At 39.8% G+C, this 22,605-nt stretch overlaps 1 non-coding gene across 1 annotated transcript; it reads right to left on the reverse strand.

The window, feature by feature from the left end:
- Positions 1-4,253: 4,253 nt before the first annotated feature.
- Positions 4,254-4,359, reverse strand: LOC142547866 (small nucleolar RNA R71). The gene has a single exon (XR_012820757.1). It is a non-coding gene; the product is annotated as a small nucleolar RNA R71 (small nucleolar RNA).
- Between the last annotated feature and the right edge of the window lie 18,246 nt (positions 4,360-22,605).

Consider the following 22,605-nt stretch of genomic DNA (forward strand, 5'->3'; position numbering starts at 1 on the left):
CTGATTGTTCAGCTTGCTCTTCTGATGAAGCATCTTGGGATTCTGCTGGAAGAATCAGTTCTTGGTCCAGTTCCAGTGTTTAATCTCCGTCTGTAGCGTGATAAGATCCATTTCCAGTTGGTTATAGACATCTCTGTCATTGTAGGCAGTTGGACTGGTAGGATCATAATTCAAGCGCAAATGAGCAACCATTTTTGATAACTGCTTGGCTTGTATCTGATCGAATAAATACTTCTCACGCTGCAAGGCCTGTTCAACTGAAGCATCTTTGACCACCCTCAGAACAGCTCTTTCCAGATTAACAAATTTCTTCAGAACTGATTTCTTCTGAAGTTGCTTTGCAAAAACTTCAGTTCTGAATTTGACTCATTCCTTGTAGACTGTGAGCTTGTCCGTGGAAAATTCATTGATCTCTTTCCAAATAAGATCAATGTGAGTTTGGATTGTGTCGGTTGGTCGGGGCTTTTCTTGCAACTTTCCATTGCCTTTAGGATCAGTCGGGACATGAGGGAGACTCAGTCCTGATGTTGTTGCATCAATTCTCTCTCCAATCATTTCCCTTTGGGTCTGGAAAAAGTTAGAGTTGAGAAACCAGAAATAGTGATTAACGGAGCCTTGACTACAGTTTATTTCTTCTTATCACCAGATTTGGTGATCTTCTTCTTTGACTAGTCATCAGAAAGAGGTAACTGAACCTCAGTTGATGGTTCAGATGGTACAGCTCTCAGAGGTGTAGCCTGGATAGGCTGTTGAGCTCCTGAATGAATCAACATTTTAGTTGGGATGGTTCCAACTGCAGCACCAGGTTTTGTCTTCTGAGTCCTTGGTCTCTTGGTGATTTTGGGTGAAGGAGTCATCTCAAAATCAGACTCACTGATGATCAGTTTCGCTTGATTGTCTTCCTGTGAACTGTCTTCTTGGTCTTCTGAGTAGATTTTGGAGCCTCCTGCATCCCGATTTCCTTCTTCACCTTCAAGAATTGCTCAGAAGACATATCCAGTTTGGGCTTTGGCGGCTAGACATTCTTGGCATTGAAGATTTTGAGCTTGGATGATCTTTCAGAATCATCACCCACCAACCCCTTGACTTTCAGCAAATAGCTGAGCTGCACTACATATCCCTTTGATTGCTTGGACGACTGAAACATGTTCTTTAAAATGTTGAATATGATATTCTTCCAGTTCAGTCTCCTGTCAGCCATGATAGCAGTCATAGCTTGAAATTATTCCAGCATGAGAGCAGCAAAGGATCATGCCTTCGCTAATAGTCCCTTGGCTACAATATCAGCCAGCAACTGAACTTCTGGCTTTAGTTCCTTCTTTGGATCGGAAACTTTGATTTTGCGTCCATCAGCGGAGAGTGCAGTTTGCATCTCATCAACATCAGCAGTTTTGATCTCATAAATGTTAGCTAGCCCATCAGTAGGCAGCTGAAATAGATTGTTTAAGGAGTCCTAATCAATGATCAGCAACTGACCATTGACAGTAGATGTGATGTTGCCAGTAGTAGTGACGTAGCCATTTGCGTAAAGCTCTTGAATCTCTTTAGGGTAAATTTCCTGGGAAGATAATCCCAAAAATGATTTGAGTCTAGCTGCTTCCAGTTTGCTAAAGATTTTCTTCATAGCTTCATCAGGAACAGCCATAACTGAGGCAAAATTTATTGTCATAGCATTCAGAAAGTGAGCTGGAACTTGAGTTTCCATTTGATGAAATGATTTTCTGCGAGAAAGAGTGCTTTGAGTTGGATTTGCTCTGTAAATCTGAATAAGCTTAAAGAAAAACTGAATAGGAGCGGGGTATAGAACAAATGTATGTGACGATTCAAATTTTGGACACGTGTCAGTCCAAGAGAATTTGAATAAAAGCGTGTGTACGTGTGATGAAAACATGTGTAGAATATAAATGGATCATGTGGGTCCATGTTTCAAATGCTATTCATTGAATGACAGCAATTAAATGCGTAATCAATCAGTCACATTACTTAATATGGAATATTATTCGATTTATCAGTTAATTTATTGGAGAATATCAGTTAGGTCAGCAACTGAATGATCAGTTATGAGCTGAACCAATTCAGTTAAGGGCCTCCTAACTATTGTCTTCTCAGTTAACCAATTATATTCGACATTTCCCCTCAACAAATGCATAAAAATTAAAAGAAGGGTAAGAGAAACTTAGTCTGGGTCAGTTAAGTCTATTTTGTAATTGATGACTGATATAGGGGGATTTTACTTGTTTTTCATATCATGTTATGTTGCATTGTGTTGCATTTATCATTTAGATTGCATGCATTTTGTATTATTTTGGCATAATTTATGTTTTATTGTTGCTCATGCGTTTAGTTGGTGAAAATGAAGGTGAGTCGTGCATAAACTGAAAATTAAAGAAAAAACTCGAAAGCCATCCGCCCGGGCGTTTCCAGGGCGTGAGTGAAGGATTTTTTTTTCGAAGGTCATCCGCCCGGGCTGAAACTTAGGTCCACCAGGGCGCATCAAAGAAAAATGAAATTACAAGATTTACGAAGGTCATCCGCCCGGGCGGAAACTTATGTCAGCCCGGGCGCGCTTGTCTTTTTGGAAAGATTTTGGACAATTTTGTCCCTTAAATCTGAATGGGGAGGTTATGGAAGGGAGATTTCACGAAAATTGCATGATTATTCATCAGCCAAAAAGTCTAAGGAGGGGAGAAAAGCTTGGAGAAAGTGCTTGGAGTTGAAGATTCGAAGATTTCTGAGCACAGTTCTTCGCAGATCTCGTCTAGTCTAGTATTTCTAATTTAGTTTTTATCCTTTAAACATTGTTGTGTTATTTTTACTTTGAATTCTAGTAGCTGACCTAAAATATTTTTTGGGATTTAAGTGGATCCTACCCCGAACTCTGATTTAGTTAATTCATATTTTAGTTGTTGGTTTATTCTTGATTGTGTTACTGTTTTTCCTTTTGTTGTTAGAGCGTAGCTAATTTTAACAACGTTTTATATTGCGAGTGAGTTCGAGAGAATAGCTTGTGATAGGAACGAGTAACATAATCCGTGGATCTACAATTTACATAGATATATGAAATTGGATACGCGCCGATAGTTATAGTCCTAAGGGTCGAAAACTAGGGGATTTCATAGATCGACATGCAATTGGCTCTTGATAAATAATTAAAGACATTTAATTACTTCACTGAGTAGAATTAGTTTAGCATAGCTCGAGAAAGTGTGTTCAATTGAATAGGAAATCCTGTCGGAAGCGTAAATCACTTTCGAAAGAATTAATAAATTAACGAGGGGTAAGTGAACTGAAATTCCCAACAAATTCATTTCTCATTGAATTTTAACCAACCATTTTAGATTTTATATTTCATTATTCAAGTCTTGAATCTTTTTTATTTTCATGTTTATTTGAGTATAGTAGTAAAATATATCAACCAAATTTCGTTGCTAAATATTTAATAAATGAAAATATTAATTGTCAAATACATTCTTCAGTGGAATGATACTCATACTCACGTACATTATACTATTACTTGACATCGTGCAATTGCGATTAATTTTGAGCATACAAAACCATATTTTTATTGAGGATTCTACAGTGCAAGTTTTGCTCGATCAAGTTTTTGGCACCGCTGCCGGGGACTGTTAATTCACAATTTTATTTTAGTTATTTTCTTTCGCATTGTTTCATTTTATTAAGTCAACACTCCATATTCTATTATAGATATCTCTTCCAGTGCATGCCAAAGTCACTTAACGTGGAGTTTGAGCAGTTTGACCCTGAAATTGAAAGAACTTTCCACATGAGAATACAGCAGCAGAGACTGAAGGAACTGATGGAGAGACACGAGCACGAGCATGAGGAGGAACATCATGAACATAGACATGTTGAGATGCCACGCCGCATACCGATGCTAGAGTATGCCCAGCCTTCTTTGGATGGAGCACGCCCCAGTATTGTGAGACCTATTGTGCGGGAAAACCACTTTGAAATCAAGCCAGCGATAATTCAGATGATTCAGAATACAGTCCAGTTTGGAGGATCTGCAGTAGATGACCCAAACACGCACATCGCCGATTTTCTTGAAATTTGCGATACTTTTAAATTTAATGGAGTTTCTTATGATGATGTTAGATTGCGTTTATTTCCTTTCTCCTTACGTGATAAAGCTAAAGCATGGTTAAATTTTTTGTCTGTAGGTTCGATCACCACATGGGAGGACATGGCGAAAGCGTTTCTCATTAAATACTTCCCTCCATCTAAGACCATGAAGCTGCGGGCGGACATAACCACATTTGCTCAATTCGATCAGGAGTCTTTATATGAAGCATGGGAGCGCTTCAAAGATCTATTACGAAGATGTCCTCATCACGAACTACCACTTGGGTTAGTTGTTCAAACCTTTTACTATGGCTTGCTTACTCCTAATCGTACTATGATAGATGCTGCTGCTTGTGAAAACCTGCTGAGAAAAACTGCTGAGGAAGGATATGAGCTGTTGGAGGAGATGGCTGCTAGCAGCTATCATCCTCAATCTGAAAGGAACAACCAGCGAAGAAGTGCGGGAGTTCACCAGGTAACTGACCTTTCTGCTATCACAGCACATCTTGATGTTTTGAACAGGAAGTTGGATGGGTTGAATATGAGTGGCATGACTATGCGTCTTCAAGAGATATTTTGTGAAAAATGCGGAGGAGAACACTATGTTAAGGACTGTCAAGACAATGGTCCTTTTTATGTGCCAGAAGGGGCACTTGTGAATCAAGTGGGAGTCCAAAACCGTCCAAGGAATGATCCGTACTCAAACACATATAATCCTGGATGGAGGCAACATCCCAACTTCTCATGGGGTGGTCAAAATAGTCAGAATCGACCACAGGGAGGACAACAATATGAGAAACAACCAATGTACATATCTGACCCTCCTAGAGAAGAAAAGTCCAATTTGGAGCAGATGATGTCTAGGTTCATCTCATCTACTAAAACTAGACTCCAAAACCAAGATGCATCGATAAAAGGGCTAGAGAATCAGATTGGACAGTTAGCAAAGATGGTAGCAAGTAGAGAGCCGGGCACCATGCCAAGTAACACCGAGACCAATCCAAAAGAGCAAGTGAAGGCCATTGAGTTGAAGAGTGGAAAAATTTTAGAGTCGAGAGAAAAAGAAAAAAAATCAAGTGCCGGATGAACAGATTGAGACATCTAAAGGTAAGTTTTCTAACTCTACACCAGCACCCACTGCACAATCTAAAATTGTTATACCTCCTCCTTTCCCTGCAGCACTGAAAAAAGCAACACTTGACGCACAATTCGGTAAGTTTCTTGAGGTATTTAAAAAATTGCATATCAATATTCCTTTTGCTGATGCTTTGATGCAAATGCCTAGTTATGCTAAATTTTTGAAAGACATATTAGCTAATAAGAGGAAATTGGAGGATCACATGACGGTGAACTTAACTGAAAATTGCTCTGCTTTGGTGCAAAACAAAATCCCACCGAAACTAAAAGACCCAGGGAGTTTTTCTATTCCTTGCATGATTGGTGATGTTGTTTTCCATAAAGCTTTGTGTGATTTTGGAGCAAGTATTAATCTTATGCCTTTATCTATATTCAGGAAACTCAGATTAGGAGAGCCTAAGCCAACAAGGATGTCCTTGCAACTAGCTGACAGATCTGTCAAATACCCGCGAGGAGTCATAGAGGACGTCTTGGTAAAGGTGGGCAAATTCATATTTCCTGCAGATTTTGTGGTACTTGACATGGAGGAAGACGTGAAGATGCCCTTGATTCTAGGAAGACCATTCCTTGCGACTGGCAAGGCCCTTATTGATGTTCAAGAAGGGAAGTTGAGATTGCGAGTGGGCGAGGAAGAAATTACTTTTGACGTCTTTAATGCTCTTAAGCATACACTGCACACTGATAACTGTTTTAGAATTGATGCTATGGATTCACTTGTGTCTAGCTATGTGCAGGCGGTGGGGTCATTTTTCAAGATGACGATGAGTGGTTGCCACCGACCAAGGCCCTTGATGACGCTAGCTGGATACAGAAAATGGCAGTACGGCGGAAGGCTTTTCCCCAGTTTGGCCCTATATGGGACGGTTTGACTTTCGATCCCGTGCCACAGCAGCCCCCACCACCGGCCCCGCGACCTCGACGTCGCCTTCTTCAGGACCGGATGGATGAATTTGCTGCCTTCGCGGACCATCAGTTACAGTGGCAGGCTGTGAGTCAGACGTATCAGACTGCTACTTATGCCATGCTGCGTCTATCCCTGAGCCACAGTGGTATTGACCCAGCCCTTATGCCACCACCTATGCCAGCTTTGCCGCCACCATTTCAGTTCCACTATGCCGATGCCCCAGAGCCGGATGCTGGTGTCATTCCCCAGAGGCGCACGAGGAGGACGATCTTTGAGAAGGGAGTCACTTCTGTCCCTTCTTTTTATTTCCTGCATTTTGTTTAGATCATTTTGTTTATTTCTGTTTCTGTTGAATGTTTAGGTCATATTGCATCTATTTTGTTATACACTATCTGCCTGATTTTCTATCGTCTGTTGCATTGGGGACACTGCCCGACTTTAGTATTTGGGGGTGGATGGATGTTGTTTTATGTGTTCATTTTTTTTCTTTGTTGGTTTTATTTGTGGGCATTTAGTTTTAGTCGTTTTTTTAAATTGGAGTGTGTCAGCCGACAGTGTTCGAAGTAGTACTAGTTAGCCAAGGATGATTAAGAGGTGATGAGACATGCCCTATCTGTCGTGTACTTGCACTTCTTTAGCACCTACTGTGGTAAAGACATGAAGTTTTATTTAAAACGTTGAACTCTCTTTGCACAAATGTTAGAACTAGAAGCATGCATGATAAGATGGTGAAAATTTAAAACTAAAGTGGGGAACGAAGATGTTTGAAGGTGTAAATTGAACTTGATGATATTCTCTAGAATCGAGGTATCTATCAGCAGCGTTAAAAAAGAGAACGATGGAGATGTAAGGTGTGGGGGAGCCGAATAAAGGAATGAAATCCTATTATTGGCTAAAGTTGGAGATGTAAGGTGCTGGGGAGCCAAATAAAGGAATGAAATCCTATTCCTGACTAAAAATGTAAAACACATGGATTTGAATCTGAGATGAAAGACTCTAATTTAGTCCTTTTATTACTGTATTCCAATTCAGTCAAAATAATAATAATAAAAACTGCTGCTGGTGATTACTGAGTGCAGAGGAATAAAGGAGAGTAAGATTTACACTAATATACTGATTTAAATCTCTGACCATGGTTGAGAATGAATCCCTCTGTCATTTATGTTGCTAGGACTAACGACACACACATACATGTTCAGGTTTTATTTGAAACAATGTCTAGACCAAAAGAAAGTGCGAAGAATTGTGCTTTTGCATTGATCGACAAGGGAATATGTTGAGTTTCGCTGAGGCTAGTTGATGAATATGAATTCACTGTCGAGCTACTTTGTGTCATGTTCCATTTTTTCTTGTCACCTGTTTTGCTCGAGGGCGAGCAAAAGGTTAGTATTGCACGAAAATTGCATGATTATTCATCAGCCAAAAAGTCTAAGGAGGGGAGAAAAGCTTGGAGAAAGTGCTTGGAGTTGAAGATTCGAAGATTTCCTAGCACAGTTCTTCGCAGATCTCGTCTAGTCTAGTATTTCTAATTTAGTTTTTATCCTTTAAACACTGTTGTGTTTATTTTTATTATGAATTCTAGTAGATAACCTAAAATATTTGTTGGGATTTAAGGGGATCCTACCTTGAACTCTGATTTAGTTAATTCATATTGCAGTTGTTGGTTTATTCTTGATTGTGTTACTGTTTTTCATTGTGTTTTAGAGCATAGATAACTTTAACAACGTTTTATATTGCGAGTGAGTTCGCTAGAATAGCTTATGATAGGAACGAGTAACATAATCCGTGGATCTACAATTTACATTGATATATGAAATTGGATACGCGCCGATAGTTATAGTCCTAAGGGTCGAAAACTAGGGGATTTCATAGATCGACATGCAATTGGCTCTTGATAAATAATTAAAGACATTTAATTACTTCACTGAGTAGAATTAGTTTGGCATAGCTCGAGAGAGAGTGTTAAATTGAATAGGAAATTATGTCGGAAGCGTAAACCATTGTCGAAAGAATTAATAAATTGACGAGGGGTAGGTGAACTGAAATTCCCAACAAATTCATTTCTCCTTGAATTTTAACCAACCATTTTAAATTTTATATTTCATTATTCAAGTCTTGAATCTTTTTTATTTTCATGTTTATTTGAGTATAGTAGTAAAAATCAATCAACCAAATTTCGTTGCTAAAGATTTAATAACTTAAAATAATAATTGTCAAATACAGTCTTCAGTGAAACGATACTCGCACTCACGTACATTATACTATTACTTGACATCGTGCACTTGCGATTAATTTTGAGCATAACAAAACCATATTTTTATTGAGGATTCCACAGTACAAGTTTTGCTCGATCAATGACTCTTCGTCTTCCTCTGTCTCTTTAAGGGCTGTCTATAAATAAGACCTTTGTTATTCGATAACAACATCTAAACACTAATGGATTGCTCAAGCAGTTCCAACGTTCCTCATCCTTTATGGACACCTAATCATTTTGAAAGATTCAAGAAGGCTCTTGAGAAGTACGTCTTTTCAAATGTTATATCCGAATGGACCACGGTTCATGATCTCCAATCAATTCACAGTGGTGAATTTCCTGCTACTGCTAAGCAGAGATCAATTGAAAGGAAATACAAAATCCATTTTGATGTCGACCACATTTCAGAGCTTGTCACTGATCAAGTTCTATTGCATGTGATGCTGTGGAAGGAGTGGCACTTGCTTGAAAGTATTTCTACTACAGAAGCCTTCAGGAGTATCAATAGTCATGATTTGACTAACTAGTTGACTGTTTGGCAAGATGCTGTTGGGAGAGAAATGAATCGTGTAGTTTGGTTTAGATTTCATTCGCAATAAAATCCTATTATGATTCATTGTTCTTTCCTTTTCTTATCTACAAAACTAACTGACATAAGTTGACAAAACAATTAACTAACTGAATAAGGTAACTGATAAGTGATTAACTGAATGAACAACAACTGACAGAACAACAATAAACTGATATAAATAAGACAAGTAAATTAAACAAAGAATATTGCAAAAGTGAGAAAAACTTAGTCTCTGGTAAAGGTTTGGTGAAGATATCAGCAGCTTGTTGTTCAGTTGGCACATATTCTAGTTAGATTTCTTTCTTCAGAGTATGATCTGTGATTAAATGATGCCTGACATCAATGTGCTTGGTCCTTGAGTGAAGAACTGGATTGTATGTGATTGCAATTGTGCTTGTATTTTCACAGAATATTGGTGATTCTTTTGCATCGACTCCATAATATTTCAGTTGTTGCTGAATCTAGAGAAGTTGGGCACAGCAGCTTCCAGCAGCAAGATATTCTGCTTCAGTTGCGGAAGTAGCTATGGATGTTTGTTTCTCACTGGACCATGAGATCGGTTTCTAACAAGATCCACTGGTGCTTTTACGATCTAGCTTACATCCTGCATAATCTGCATCTGAATATCCAACTAAATTGAAAGAAGATTCTTTAGCATACCATAATCCCACATTTTGTAAGCCTTTAAGATATTTTAAAATACGTTTGGCAGCTGAAAACTGCGATTTCTTAGGATTTGCCTGAAATCTAGCACACATACAAACAACAAATACAATATCAGGACGACTAGCAGTTAGGTACAATAAAGAACCTATTAAACCTCTGCAGAGTGTCGTCTCAACTGATATTCCCCCTTGATCATTGTCTAGTTTGTGTAGAGCCCAAAATCAGTACACGTAAAACACATGCATTTATTTAAATTGTTACTTATTTAATTAATTTTAAAATGATTTTTAGCGACGCATGATTTATGAAATTGCATTATTTTGAATTATTACAAGTTAATGTGATGCGCGTTAAAATATTTTTTGAGTTTCATGTTTCAAGCGAATATTCGATGCGGGATCGAGGAAAGGAGACCGGCGACGATTTAGACGATTTGTAAAATGTGGTATTTTATTTCAAGTCAAGAAAGTGTCATTTTAAATGATTTATGATGTTTTAATTATTTTAAAGCTTAATTTAATTATTAGATGATTTTTAAGATTTTAAAGTTTCAAAGTTATCACTTGAGTATTTTATTCTAAATTATTGGATTTTTAGTAAAAATTAATAGTGATTTAGTATTCTTAATTAACAAGTTAATTAGTTATTAAACCCTTAATACCCCACTAATCCACTAACCCACCAACCATTAACACAAACACACGTTACACACACACATGCAGTATATATACACACACACTTGTCCTATGATACACACATCTCTTGCATCCTTTCATTTTTTTTGTTTGGCGAGAATTTGGATGGTTCTTAGGCTCTTTATTCAGCAGCCCCATCTCCACCTTTCTCCTTCAAAATTTCAGCAACCACACGTTGATTTTAGTAGAAAAATCGTGCCTCAAGTTGCCTGGATCGCTTCCCGCACCGCGTCGTTTCGTTATTCGTTGTATCGTGAGTTTTAAAGATCAAATGCATGTATATTCTTTCGTTTTTGAATCGATCTTGTCATAGTAATTATTTTGATGTATATTTTATGAAAAACATGTATATGTTATGCAAAAGTTTGAGCAAAAATGTTTGAAACGATTTTGGATCAAAATTTTGGATCTCAAAAACCGAGTCTTCTGTATTTTCAAATACTGGGAATTTTTGGTCGATTTTCTGAAAAGCCTTTCAACATATAAAACATAGGAATTTTTGATACCTTCAATTTGACAGTAAACTCGTAATTTTTAGATAAGAAACGAGTGATTTATGATCATTTTCGTGGGACTGTACAAGCTGTGAAATTTCTGTGTCATAAAATCCGTAACCCTATGTTATTTTGAATTCTGCGACTTATAGGGTGGTTTTCGGGAAATGTTTTCAACTTATGATTTTTAGTACATCATGTTATCTTTGATTTGATAGCAAATTCGTATTTTTTTGATAAGAAATGAGGGAGATATAATTTTTACCGTGACATCGCTCAAGCTGCAAAAATTTGTGCATGTTCTTCTCATTTTCTCAGGTTTTGATTGCAGGCTTCATTGGGATCTTCTGAATCTTTGCTGCTTTGGTTAGGGCAGCATGTCCAGAGCATTCCAACGAAGCCCTTGACGTTTTTAAGTATGTTCGATGTGCGAAAGAAAATGTTTTATTTCTGAGGTATGTTAAATGATTTGGGACCAAATATGAACGGGTTTGGAAGTCGGTGAACATAGCCGAAGACCTCTCCACCCCGATAACGTATGACTGGGTTTGATCAGGATTGAAAAGCGGTAAAGTATGACCAGGGACTATTCCACCCGGTAAAGTATGACCGGGGATCTTATGTTTGTGGTAGTGGAAATCCCTGCCAGCCCAGTACTGTGGTTTAGTCTGATCAGGCGCATTTATGTATGGGTCACTTGATTTGAAACATATCTGTACGGAAAATGATGTTATGCATGTTCAAGTATGTATGATGCAAGTATTTTAATGTAAAGTTTTACGATATGATGGCACGTCTGCGTTTATGTAAGTACGTTAATGTTCAAGTATGTATGTCCTACTTTAAACTGCATGTGGTTTTATTATGTATTATTTGTTATTCTCAGTTTATACATGTTGAGTCTTTAGACTCACTAGACTTGATCGGTGCAGGTGAGGACGAGGTTGAGGAGACGAGAGGTGGGGACCAGTGAGCCGGTTCGGACTACGCAGAGGCTAAACCCGAGGACCGCTGTAATGCCCGAGATTTTATCCTGTAAATCCGATATTATTGATTTATGAATTGATGTGATTATGAAAGGACAACTCCGAGAAAGAATTTGGAAAAGCATGAGTATTGTGTGTGTGAAGTCCAGCAGACCTCGCGCGGAGATGAGACGCGCATCTGCGCGAGAAGCACATGCCGAGACAGTAAGTCTCGCGCATATGCGCGAGATGGGGCGCGCATATGCGCGAGCTTGTGACTTTCATAATTGCCGAGACATGCACGAGCAGGCGGATTGTCCAAGCGCAGAGACAGAAATTCTAACGCATATGCGCGAGGACCGAGCGCGCATATGCGCGAGCAGTGCTCTATGGGAACGTTACACTTGTCTTGCCATGCATTTGAACATGTATAACTCTCCATCTTCAGTCCATTCAGAGGTGAATAGCAGGAATCGAGGCCCTCCATGAAGAATCCTCAAGGTTTTTCTCTAAATCCTTTGGAATTTTGATTGTGCGAAATCCGGCCGTCCGATTTTCAATCCGAGTTTAGTTTCGTGCTTCTCTTGTCAAGAGCTTCGAAAGGATGTAAGTTTTATTACTTTCCTACATGGTTTGAAAGTTTGGTGTTGGAAGATTCATAATATGATTGATATTATGTGTTCTTGAGATTATAGTAATCGTATAATCGAAATCGGATCGAAGAACGGACACCGTACGCAATTGTTATCATTTTCCAGCTTACATGTGATTGAGACTATGCAGATTTTGAGAACTCTAGCTTGTATTTGTTATTGATTATGAGTTGTAATTGGTATCTATTCATATTGAGTTGCCGGGGTATCTTGAGTTTGCGTCGTTATGCCGTCGAAAGTTAACTAGATTGAGTGTTGATCAAATCAAGTCTTGCCTTGAGTTGTATGTGATATTGTACTTCTCGATTATGTCATTCAAGATTTGGTATTGAAGGCTTCGAAGACCGAACAAAGCCAGATTGATATTTGATTTCGTCAACCAAGAACTACGAAAAGAAAGGTATAAATCAATGTTAAACCTGGAGAGATAACTCGAGTAAGAGATAGCTTGAGTTTCCCAAAACCACATACTATATTGTTATTGTTTTGTTGTGTCTGCAATTCTTGAGATTAATATGCTTAGTCTATTGATTTATAGCAAAGCATGCATTTGAGTCTTTGGTAAAGGTGCCAAGTCACTGGACGTTTGGTTTATATCAATGTGCTTAGGAGAAGACCGACTCCTATTGTAGAGATTCGATATAGTGGGCCAAAGTCTAGGAATAAGAACGTACCACCACCTAGCAGGGGAGAGTAGGTGGGAGACTTGTTATGTTCTTATTCAAACCGGAATCCCTAGATAAGAGTCGAGTCAAGATTAAGAGTTTAAGAGTTTGATTTACAGCATTGTATCGATTTATGTTTCATAGAGTCTAATACATATTGTTTTACAAACGTTATATGCTTCTGTATATGTTTGTATGAAATGCATGTATACATTGTTTATACTGGGAAATATGTTTCTCACCGGAGTTATCCGACTGTTGTTGTGTTTGTATGTATGCATGACAACAGGTGGGACAGGATCAAAGTCGAGAAGAGCATGAAAGATCGAGATTAGAGTGATGATCCGGGCTTAGATGTAGAACTGGTTGTTATACACTTGACTTGTGGTTAATAACACTAGTTTGTTATGACTTTATTTTGTACAAGACTTGTACTTTTGATCATGTTGTAGTTATTGCACTTGATCTTGTAATTAAATAAGAAGGAGCATAACTTGTTGTAGTATTTTGTACACTTGCTTATGAGATGCTCAACTTTAAAAAAAAAATTCGACCTAGTTTATTTAAATGATCCATTTAATCCCAAGAATGATTGAAGAAAATGAGTTAGCGTCCAGGTCCCCACAGCTGCCTATGTTTCCAGAATTTCTTTATGCATTTAAACTCATTTACTCTGATGTTTTGTAAAAAACATTTTATGTTGTTAAAAAAGAGTACTTTTGCAAGCTCGTTTACATTCAAAAAATTTTGTCAAACATTTTATTTGTGATGCATTTTGAAAGATGATTTTCTTATTTAAGAAAATTTTTATTTTTCCGCAAATTTAAGTAGTTCAAAATATGGTACGTTACAGTTGGTATCAGAGCGGTGTTCTTGTGAACGGTTATGCCTACTGACAGTTGCGAGAAGCTCACGAAGTCACACCTCAAATCCGTAAGTTTTAACGTTTTAAATTCTTTCATGTAGTAAGCTTCAAGTCATGATTTCAGCATGTACATGTTTTAGACTCGAATTACGTGCATCTTATGATATAGATATTATGTTTATGCACGTTGGGTTTACGTGTTGGGTAAATAATGGAACAATATGCCTTCTAGATGTATGGTTGCCCGTGGAGCAAGGGATGAGAAAGGGGAAGCTCAGGATGGGGATAGGGCCACTCCTCCTCGTCCACTGCCAGACATGCAAGCTCAGATGTTTGCAGGGATGACTCAATTCTTCGTACAGTTTGCGGGGAACAATACGGCCGTAGATACAGGTGTGAGGCCCAGACCAGAGGATGTTTATGAGAAGTTCAGGAGGATGGACCCAAAAGAGTTCCCGGGGACTACTGTCCCGATGGTAGCTGAGGGATGGATTAAGTCCATCGAGGTGATTTTTGCATTCATGGAGCTGCAGGATACAGACAGAGTTAGATGTGCCACTTTCCTGTTGACAGGAGATGCCAGAATATGGTGGGAGAACGCATCTGTGTCGGTGAATTTGCAAATACTGACTTGGAATAGTTTCAAGGAGGTCTTCAACTCCAAGTACTTCACTGAAGAAGTACGCTCCCGCCTGACTAGGGATTTTATGACTTTGCGATAGGGAGACAGCAGCGTCGCAGAGTTTGTCAAGAAGTTTGAGAGGGGGTGTCACTTTGTGCCCCTAATGCTAATGACGCCCGAGAGAAGTTGAGGCACTTCATTGATGGGTTATGGCCGATCTTGCGCCGTGATGTGAGAGTTGCTGGTCCTACCACCTATGCCATTGTCGTGTCGAGAGCCCTGGCGGCGGAGCAGGACCAGAGGGAGATTGAGAACGATAGGCAGGGCAAGAGGCCCTATCAAGCACCTCAGCAGCAGCAGCAGCAGCAGCGACCCCAGTTTAAGAGGCATTTCCAAGGACAACAAGGGAAGAGGCCATTTCAGGGACCGCCGAAGGGCAAGGTTCCTATTCCACAACTGAAGTCTCCTCAGAGGCCGGAGTACCCAGTGTGTCCGAAGTGCAACCGTCAACACATGGGCCAATTTTTATGGGTTCTGGAAAATGCTTCAAGTGCGGAGCCAATGATCATATGCTGAAGGACTGCCCGCAATGGAAGCAGCCTACCTAGGGGAGAGTGTTCGCCATGCAGGCTGAGGAGGCGAACCCAGATACGAATCTTCTGACGGGTAACCTATATAATTCAGCACCGTATTATTTTTGCTATGCATGTTTAAAATTTGAGTTGGGATTATTAGTGTGGTTAGTATTTTTGGTGACTCGTGTAGAGATTTTCTATTATGCTTGAGGGTAAGATTAGTATTTTGAGATATAAGTTTGGTGTGTGGTGCTACGTCTCTCAGGAAATATTTTCAAAAAGAGAGTAGCCACGAAGGCCTTGATAGATTTCGGGGCCATTCATTCTTTTACATCTGAGACGTTCGCTAATCATTTGGACGTGAAGTCCATTGGACTCGACGTGAACTATTCAGTGACAGTCCCATCAGGGGAAGAGTTATCAGCTACTAGCATGGTCAGAGACATCGATCTCGAACTGCAAAGTCACCTAGTGTATGCCGATCTGATTGTGTTTCCGATGCCTGAGTTTGACATTATCTTGGGAATGGACTGGCTAACAAAGAACAGAGTTCTTATTGACTTTCAGAAAAGGTCTGTGCTAGTAAGACCGTTGGGCATGGAGCAGTTTCTCTTTGAGCCGGATAGATGGAGGAGTTTTCCTCGCATGATCTCTTGCATGCAGGCACGGAGACTTATTCATAAGGGTTGTCAGGCTTTCTTGATCAGCATTGTTTCAGCACCTGACGCACCCACTCCGTCGATATCTGATATACCAATAGTCAGAGATTTTCCTGACGTGTTTCCTGATGACATCACAAGACTTCCACCAGAGAGAGAGGTGGAGTTTTCCATTGACCTTATGCCAGACACTGTGCCAATCTCTAAGGCACCATACCGTTTAGCTCCAGTTGAGATGTTAAAGCTTAAACAACGGATTCAGGAGCTACTAGATAAAGAATTTATCCGCCCTAGTTTCTCACCATGGGCCGCACCAGTGCTTTTCGTAAAGAAGAAGGATGGGAGCATGAGGTTGTGTATCTATTACTGAGAACTGAACAAGGAAACGATCAAAAACAAATACCCACTTCCAAGGATTGAGGACTTGTTCGATCAGTTGCAGGGAGCCACAGTGTTTTCTAAGATAGATCTGCGATCTGGGTATCATCAGATGAAGGTAAAAGATGCAAATGTTTATAAGACAGCCTTCAGAACATGATATGGGCATTACAAATTCTTAGTGATGCCATTCGGATTGACGAATGCTCCTGCAATTTTTATGGACTTGATGAATCGAGTATTTCAGCCCTACCTAGATCAGTTCGTCATAGTGTTCATTGACGACATTCTTATCTACTCGAAGAGCCAAGAGGAGCACGGTCAGCATTTGGGTACAGTTTTGCAGGTCTTGCAGAGTCGCAAGTTGTTTGCAAAATTTATTAAGTGTGAGTTATGGTTGGAGAAAGTAGCATTTTTGGTCATATAATATCTAGCAGTTGTATTGAGGTGGATCCAGCAAAGGTGGTAGCAGTTAAGGAATGAGTTGAGCCTAAGAATGCGTCAGAGATTTGCAGTTTCCTAGGCCTGGAAGGCTATTACAGGAAATTTATTCAGGGGTTCTCCTCGATTGAATTGCCACTCACTTCATTGACTAAGAAAAATGCTAAATTCGTATGGAGTGGAGGGTGTCAGAAGACCTTTGATACTTTGAAGCAAGCTCTTATCACAGCGTCAGTGTTAGCCATGCCAGCAGGGCAAGGCAATTTTGAGCTATACATCGATGCTTCTAAGCTCGGTTTAGGCGCAGTATTGATGCAGCACGGTTGAGTTATAGCTTATGCCTCCAGATTCGACGACTGTCCTCACTGTATCAAGACGGGTCTTTCCAGCGTGCTTATGTTCTCACTCACACGCATCCTAGGAAACTTCCCAGGAGGTCAACCATCCCAAAATTTCCCCAAGTCAAGCACGCTTAACTTTGGAGTTCTTATTTGATGAGCTACTGAAAAGAAGATGCACCTTCGTGATATGAGTAGTACCAATCAAATCTTTTAAGCCCTCTTCAACTGTACAGTCCATTACATTGAACAGTCTCGGGATCCCTCTCATTCCCGTGTGGGTCGGTTCATTCATGTTCCCTCCACATAGAAGCCTGCCAGGAGCCGCTCATTGTCCGTGCAACTGATGGCACCGGCGATCACCCCCCGCCCTCTTCGGCCCCGGGCCTCACATGCCCACCAGCTTCCACTTGGTTCGTCCCCGAACCACACCGTACTAAGAGAGGTCGGCTCTGATACCAACTATAACGCCCCAGATTCGACGACTTTCCTCACTGTATCAAGACGGGTCTTTCCAGCGTGCTTATGTCCTCACTCACACGCACCCTAGGAAACTTCCCAGGAGGTCACCCATTTCAAAATTTCCCCAAGTCAAACATGCTTAACTTTGGAGTTCTTATGTGCTGAGCTACAGAAAAGAAGATGCACTTTCATGATATGAGTAGTGCCAATCAAATCTTTTAAGCCCTCTTCAACTGTACAGTCCATTACATTGAACAGTCTCGGGATCCCTCTCATTCCCGTGTGAATTCCCTCCACATAGAAGCTTGCCAGGAGCCACTCATTGTTCGTGCAACTGATGGCACCGGCGATCACCCCCCGCCCTCTTCGCCCCCGGGCCTCACATAACCACTTAATCCTAAGTTTCTTAATGACTTACAAGGATTTCTCAAAACAACGTGCCTGATAGGGCCTCATGCCACGCCTATCGACCTCAATGTCCATCTGGTCCTGCCCTGCCGCCAAAGCTCTCGACACGGCAACTGTATAAGTCGTAGGACCAGCAACCCTGACACCAAGGCACAAGATCGACCGCAAACAATCCATACAATGCCTCAGATTCTCCCAGACTTCGTTAGCAATTAGGGGTACAAAGTGACACCCCCTTTCGAACTTCCTGACGAATTCTGCCACGCTGCTGTCTCCCTGTTGCAGCGACATGAACTCCCTGGTCAGGTGGGAGCGTACTTCTTCAGTGAAGTACTTGGAGTAGAAAACCTCCTTGAAGCCATTCCACGTCAGTATTTGTAAGTTCACTGACACTTACGCGCCTTCCCTCCAAAGCTTGCGTCTCCAGTCAACAAGAAGGTGGCACATCTAACTCTGTCTGCATCATGCAGCTGCATAAACGCGAAGATTACTTCGATGGACTTAATCCATCCTTCAGCCATCATCGGGTCAGTAGTCCCCGAGAACTCCTTTGGATCCATCCTCTTAAACCTCTCGTAAATTGTCTTCGGTCTGGGCCTCGCCCCTGTGTCTACTGCAGTTTGGTTCCCCGAAAACTGTGCCAAGAACTGGGTCAGGCCTGCAAGCATCCGAGACTGAAAATCTGGGGGTGGAGGAGGAGGAGTGTCTCTCCCATCCTCTCGAGTCTCTCTGTCCCCATCCGTTGATTCCCGGTTAATCATGCGTCTAGGAGGCATACTGTCCCAAAATTTTCCCAACACATAAACCCAACATGCATGAACATACTACTAATATCATAAGATGCACGTGAATCGAACATAAAACATGGACATGCTGAAATCATGACTTAATGCTTAATACATAACATAATTCAAAACTTTAAAACTTACAGACTTGAGGTTTGGTTTCGTGAGCTTCTCGTAACTGGCAGTAAGCATAACCCTTTACAAAAAACATCGCTTTGATACCAACTGTAGCGTACCGTTCTATTTAACTACTTGAAATTTGCGGAAAAATAAAAATTTTCTTAAATACAAAATAAACTTTCAAATTTGCATTAAAATAAATTTCTCGTCTAAAACATTTGCAATAAAAACAACCACAACCAAATTTTCCAAAAGTAATAATCGTTTAAACATCATAAACACTTCATAAAAATCATAGTATTTGAAACAACATGCATAAAAGTATTCATAAAAACATGGGCGGTCCTCGGGTTTAGCCTCCTGCTCAGTCCAAGCCAGCTCATTGGTCCCCACCCCTCGTCTCCTCAAAGTCATCCTTACCTGCAACGATCAAGTCTAGTGAGTCTAAAGACTCAACATGAATAAACTAAAAATAACAAGTAATAAGTAATAAAATCACATGCATCTTTAAAATAGAGCGTACTTACTTGAAACTTGAACTTGCATACTTAAAGCCTAAAAGTAACATCCTTGAAACTTGTACATACGTATATAAACATAGACGTGCCATCATCATAAGACTTTTCTTAAACATGCTTACATACTTGTACATACTTGAACATACATAAACTTCATCATTTTGAGTAGAGGCATGTTTCAAAGCAAGTGACCCATACATAAATACGCCTGATCAGACTAAACCACAGTATTGGGCTGACAGGGAAGATCCACTGCCACATACATGAGATCCTCGTTCATGCTTTAACGGGTGGATTGGTCCCCGTTCATGCTTTAACGCTTCTCAATCCTGATCTAAACCCGTTCATGCTTTAACGGGGTGGAGAGGTCCTCGGCCACGTTCACCGACTTCCAAACCCATTCATAATTTGGTCACAAGACATTTAGCATACCTCAAAAACTTAAAATATTTTATTTTGCACGTCGAACATGCTTACTTGGTGTTGAGAGATTCGTTGGATCTCGCTTGGGCCATTGTTGCACGCACTAACATGAGTTCAAACACTTATCTTTCATAGCTTAGACGTAAGTACTCGTTCTCACCACCGAAGTAAATAAATGGCTTATGACATTCTAAATCTCTCGGAACTTGACCTCGTTTAATAATCGTACTAAACCATTATATAGAACCCCAAAACAAATCCTATATTTTTACACAAAAAAATTTTAACCATCGTACTAAACCATGATATAGAACCCCGAAGCAAATTCTAAATTTTTTTTTTATTTTTAGAGGGGGGTACACGGACCCCGTGTAGGGGTCCGGGTAGGCACGAAAATTTCGTATTTTTGAAGGAAAAAGGACACGGACTCCGTGTCGAGGTCCGGGAAAGGGTCCGGGTAGCCTCTGTACATGGAAATTCACGAAAATTCACTAACTTAATGATTCATTCTTCCAACCCAAGCCTAAGGAACATGAACCAACACCTCGAAACTCATCCTAGGATGTTATTTCGTTGATTCAAACCCGTACAAACCCTCAAACGTCCCCAAACATCAACATCGTTTCGCTTCCTACAACTTCTATTACATCCCAAGCCAATTCCGACACAAACGAACCACCAAATAACATCTAAACACATCTCATAACATATCTAAATGTAGTAGCACAAGCCCGGTGATACCCAACGAAATCTACAACTCAAAAACTTCAAAACATGATGACATCATTTTCATAAGATAAAAGGTTTGAGCAGTCACACAAAAATAACCATAACTCACTTGTTTCTTGACCAAAAATTTTGAATTAAATATCAAATCGAAGGTATCGAAGAGTACTACGTTTTATATGTTGACAATTTTTCAGAAAACGAACCAAAATTTCAAAGGAACCGAAATGACAGCAAAACGTCTTTTTGAGATCTAAAATATTTCAGAAATCGATTCAATGCATAATCGCTCAAACTTTGCTCATAATAATCAAACTTTTATGCATAACATACATCAAAATATCTACTATGACGAGATCGATGCATAAAACGAAAGATTATACATGTCTTTGGTCTTGAAACGATTGAAGATGACGAATACCGGTGCGGTGGAATACGGGGGGAAAACGATCGGTTGACGTCTGCTGCGCGATTTCTTGAAGAAAAATGACCGAAAATCTGCTTAGAATTCGTAGGGAAAGGGGATGGTGGCTGCTGAAAAGAAATCGCCTCAAGAACCCTTGGCTTCTCCAACAAAAGAAACGTGTGTGTGTTGTTTATAGTGAAGGGGTGTGTGTGTGCATACTTGAATGTGTGTGTGGTGTGTATTAAGCCACAAGGTGAGTAAAACGTGTGGGTGTGTTGTAGTTAGGAAAAATTTTGCTTAATTGACTAATTAGCAATCTAATTAATTAACTAACTCATTATTACTTTACAAAAATCCCAAAATTAAAATAAAATACACAATTGATAAACTTTAAAAGTTTAAAACTTAAAATCATCTAAAAAAAATTAAATTAAATTTTAAAATGCTAAAAACTTCATAAATCATTTAAATATAAAATTCTTGACTTTAAATAAAATACCACATTTTTTTATCGCTTAAATCGTCATCGGCCTCTTTTCCCGATCCCGCATCGAATATTCGCCTGAAACATAAAACTCAAGAAAATATTTTAACGTGCATCTTAAAAACATAAATAATAAAATAATGCAATTTCATAAATCATACATCTCTAAAATCATTTTAAATTTAAGTAATTAATTTAACAATTTAAATACATGCATGGGTTTTACGTGTACTGATTTTCGGGCTCTACAGAATGTGCATGAGAATAACTACCCGACTCATGATCTTTAATTAGCTGCCGTTGTCTTTGGGTTGAAAATTTGGAGACATTATTTGTACGATGAGAAATGCTAGATATTCACTGATCACAAGAGTCTCAAGTATTTCTTTACGCAGAAAGAACTGAATATGAGACAAAGACGATGGTTGGAATTAGTGAAAGACTACGATTGCAAAATTAGCTACCATCCGGGGAAAGCTAATGTTGTGGCAGATGCTTTGAGTAGAAAAGTTGCAGTCGTAGCACAGCTATCAGTGCAGAGATCTTTTCAGTCAGAGATTCATAATTTTGGACTGGAAATTTATCCTAAGAGCAAAGCTCCTAAACTGTCTAATCTAAAAGTCCAGTCCTCTTTGCTAGACCGAATACGTAAAGGTCAGCCTTCGGATGAGAAGTTACAGAAATGGAGACTGAAGGATGAGGCCAAGGGCAGTGTACTCTACACAGTGTTTGATGGTATTGTGAAGTACAGAGGAAGGATGTGGGTGCCTAGTGTTGATTCAATCAGAGAGGATATTCTGACAGAGGCACATGCATCTCCGTATTCCATTCATCCAGGGGTTACCAAGATGTACAAGGATTTGCAGATGCTGTATTGGTGCCCACGTATGAAGCGAGACATCCGCCGATTTGTATCTGAATGTCTCACTTGTCAGCAAGTAAAAGCAGAGCATCAGAGGCCACCAGGAATGCTTAAGCCGCTCCCTATCCCCGAGTGTAAATGGGAGAATATTACCATGGATTTCGTTGTTGGTTTACCGAGGCCAGTAAGAGGATCCAATGCAATTTGGGTTATAGTGGGTCGACTAACTAAGTCAGCACATTTTCTACTGGTGAGTACAACTTTCTCCATGACTCAGTATGCAGAGCTCTATATCAGGGATATATTTCGATTGCACGGGATCCCAGTTTCTATTGTGTCCAACAGGGACCCGAGATTCACATCGTCCTTCTGGAAGAGTTTACATGCAGCCATGGGGATGAAGTTGCTATTCAGTACTGCATTCCACCCTCAGACAGATGGTCAGT

The sequence above is a fragment of the Primulina tabacum genome, chromosome 5, assembly GCF_025594145.1.
Source record: "Primulina tabacum isolate GXHZ01 chromosome 5, ASM2559414v2, whole genome shotgun sequence".
Taxonomy (NCBI): domain Eukaryota; kingdom Viridiplantae; phylum Streptophyta; class Magnoliopsida; order Lamiales; family Gesneriaceae; genus Primulina; species Primulina tabacum.